The sequence below is a fragment of the Gavialis gangeticus genome, unplaced genomic scaffold (assembly GCF_001723915.1).
Source record: "Gavialis gangeticus isolate Ggan-Ray unplaced genomic scaffold, GavGan_comp1, whole genome shotgun sequence".
Classification (NCBI taxonomy): Eukaryota; Metazoa; Chordata; order Crocodylia; family Gavialidae; genus Gavialis; species Gavialis gangeticus.
The window spans coordinates 75,514,219-75,518,143 of NW_017729029.1; positions in this window are offsets into that span (position 1 = coordinate 75,514,219).

The following is a 3,925-nucleotide window of genomic DNA, read 5'->3' on the forward strand; positions in this document are numbered from 1 at the left end:
AACTTGACTAATGCAGCTCAAGATAACACACCTTGGAGGTATATTGTATTATTTTGTGCTGCATTTGAGCTGTCTCTGTTCCACATATGTGTGTATGCTCTGATGATTAAGTCTTGTTAAAAAAAAGTTTAAGCTGTTTTACCTGTCAAAATTAGTATGTGGGTATGCATCCTTTGCGACAATGTTCTTCCTAATATCTAACTTAAACTTCCTTTGCTGCAAATTGAGCCCATTGTTTCTTTTTCTGTCATCTGCCACCACTGATTTGGATGTGGAATGTTCTTGTTTTCCTGTATGTTCAGGCTATAGACAGACATTACACATAAATTGGTATAAGTGGTAGGAAACGGGTTTAAACCTGTAACACAGCAGAAGTTCAGTGCACATAAACTGGTTTCAAAATGGCTGAACCCTTTTTAAGATAAACCTGATGGATGTAGTATCAGACTTAAAATGAAACCAGTCTATTGAGCTTCTGTCCCAGATCCCCCCCGACTCTAGTTACTTTGTAGTCTCCCAGCATCTGAGGATACTTTACAGCCTCCCTTTTGCAAAGCAGCATGTTGGAATGCATCTCATGCTCTGCTGCTCCAGCCCAGTGCCTAGCTGGCCTCACCCCTGGGCTGTCACAGAGCCACCCAGACAGCTCCTCTGGCCAGCTGCAGCTCCATGCTCCAGGTAGCTTGCAGACTGCAGCAGGGGGAGTGTGGGGAGCCAATACAGATCCTTCCCTCAGAGTCCACAGAACCTTGATTTGCCCAGCATGCAGCAGGGGGATGTGGGGGGAGCCAACAAGGAGCCTTCCCTCTGGGTCTGCATAGCTCTAGCTTGGCCAGCATGTGGCCCAGAGCTGTGGGGGGCTGCAGCATGCAGCATAGTGCAAGGGCAAGTAATTAGTTTGGATGGAGGCTGCTTAATGAGTTCTGGTGAGCTACTGAGGGCTGCAAGGGTAGCGCCTCCCTCCCCTTGACAGGTGCTTCCAGTCCCAAGATGGCGACTAGGGTGTGAAGTCCCACCTCTAACCCCTGACATTTGCCACCGGAAGTTCCTCCCTTTGTCCCCTGGAAGTACTCCTTTTGGGAGGGGAGGGTTGCCATCTTGGAACCAGAAAAGAAGACAAGTCATACACTAAAAGTCAAACACCTACTATAACATATTTAACATATTTAAATTTTCTTAAATTTAATTGTGCCCCCACCACACGTTGCCTATATTTTTGTTATCTGCATGGCAGGTAATGGCAAAGGCAGCTGGCTCCATCACTTTGGGCTTCCCCTGGTGGCATGCGAGTGCTGGGAGATGCACATGCACTGCACAGAGCCCCATGCAATAGAGGTGGGCCGGACTGCCTGTGCTCCTTGCCATCTTATGTAGTGCTTGTGAGTCTCCAGACAGTACTTGAATATAAGATGAGCAAATCACACAGGTCAAACAGGATACCGTAGTTGGTACAGCTGATTAGAAACTAGAAAGAATTTAAAAGAAAAAATATTAAAGTTTTGTTTCTGGTTTTTGTTTGTTTGTTTTCAAAATGCTACCCAAATTATCCAACCATCTAATTTACTGGTTGGAAAATATAAGGCATAACAGACTTTTGCAAATTTTTTTCTTCTTTTTGTTTGTTTGGTTTAAATGTAACAAGCATTGTGGGTAGGAATAAGGAGAAAGAACAACAGAAATATGATTGGTTTTGAAAGTGACCGATAGTGGAAGGTTATGTGCAGAGGAGTATTGTAGGGTCTTGACTTTGCAAATATTTATGCATAAGTTTAGTATGTTACATTGAATCTTTCTTTTCCTGCTTACCACTGTTTATTTAATCACTTTCTCCCTCCCACTTCTTAAATGATATAAAAAAATTGTTTTAATAATCTTAATATAAATGAGTCTTCAATACTTTTTCAGGCTATTTAAATTTTGGATCCAGGCTCTTAATAGGTGTAAACCATTGTGGTTCCATGGAGTTGATAAAAGCTATGTCAATTTATGCAAGTTGAGAATCTGACCTCTAGTTAATACTCTGACCAGTGTTCAAGTGAATTCCAAGTCCTGCCACCCAAACCTTTCAGAGTATGCAAATATAACATCTGGTTCCTCTTCAGAACCACAACATTGCACATTATTAGAATGCAGCAAAAATTTCTAAAACATACTGTCGATATCCTTGTATATGAATCTTGCATTTTGTCAGTCTTATAGCTAGTTACATTTTAAATAATGAAGTTATTAAGCTTATGTTCATTTCTTTTCTAGGAAAATGGGCAGCTGTATGCATCTATTCCCTATCACTTCAAAATTAATGTGAAATAATTTTAAGCCAGTCTTACTATGCAGCTTTTTATAGATCTTTATAATTACCACTAATTATCTGATACAAAGATGGTTCTAAATTTATGGCTGTTGACTCAAGCTGCTAGCTGTGTGTTAAGAAGGCGTCATTTCATATAGCTCAATTAGTGATTTGTTGACATTAGAAAATAATTAAAACAATTCGGAGGTTGTTTTAATGGTCAGCTATGGTGTTATGCCTTAGCAGTCTCTCATATGTTAATTTGACATCATGATCTGCATACAACATAATATCCTTAAATCACCATTGTTGTTCTTGATACAATTATTATACAATTAGCCTTTGAATTACCATTTTTCTTCAGTTGTTCTAACCAGTTTCTATGGAGTGTGTATGTGTAAAACTAATTCTAGCATATAATTTAAGAAACCACTGGTTTAATTTGTACACCTAAACTGCACATGAAGTTGTCAAACTGTTAGGTACACTTCCTCACTGGCAGCTCCCAGCCAGTGACCAGTGGTTCTCAGGTTGGTTAGACTCAAGGCACTCCTCACTGGATTCCAGGCACTCGTCAGACAATGCCAACTCTTAGCATTCACTTTTTATTTTGTGACTATGGAAAAATAGTAGAGAAATTCTTCTGTTGCAAACAAGTCAGGAAGAACACAACAGAGTAGAATGCTTTTGACACTCTGAAAATCTTCGGGTTTATCTTTGTGAATTGTGTGTAGGTGTTTGTATATTTAACAATGCTAATATTTCCAAGCTTCCTTCAGTTATTTTTTGTGAATTGGCAGTCGAGGGACTTACTGCCTTAAAAGTTTTCAAGGCTGTCTGTCATATTTGAGAACATCTACAGGAATGGATGGCTGTTCTAGGAACCTCCTCACTCCTTAAGGAGGATTTTTTAGTGGAGGAGTGTTCTTGGCTGCAGAAATGTGTTACAGCTTGGGCCCATGAGGTATTTCCAAATTAATCCTCTGCAGGCCAATTTAAAGATAATGTCCATGCCTTGTCCTTCTCCCCCTAATCCCTCTATAGTTGCTTGGTTCTGTGAATCAGCCTGATGAATCTGGATGAAAGAGCTAAGTGAAATGGAGGTCTAAGGGTTCTGTTAGCTCTAGGTCAAATAAAAAATTTAGGCATCCAAGCTGGGACATGGATGAAATTTAGATGCCTAACCCTAAAACTGTAATCTTGAGAATCCCCTACACGCTACATCACTTGTAGGAAACCAGAGTTCCAATTGCTGGGGGATATGGAGGCCTCAGAACTCTCCAAGAATGACACCAAACCAACTGGAGCGAGTAGAGGAGTGGGGTTTAGGTTGCAAGACCACCAGGTCTATCTGCTTTCCCAAGTGAGCCCTGTTTGTCTGAGAACGTGCTAAGGCAAGCAGGGGTGGATATGGATTCTTTCACAACACTGTAGGCCCCCTCACCACAGCCCCAAGGCAGCCGCATAGAAAATGTTACCTTAGAAATAGTTTTGAGGAGGAGGTCAAGCCCCTAGCTCAAAGACTTTGAGACTCCTGACCCTGTTCAGGAAGACCCAATGAACAGGTAAATGGAGGAGGCCCAGGCCCCAAAACAGATGTTGAGAATTTGGAAGATGGTATCTTTGTGCCAGAGC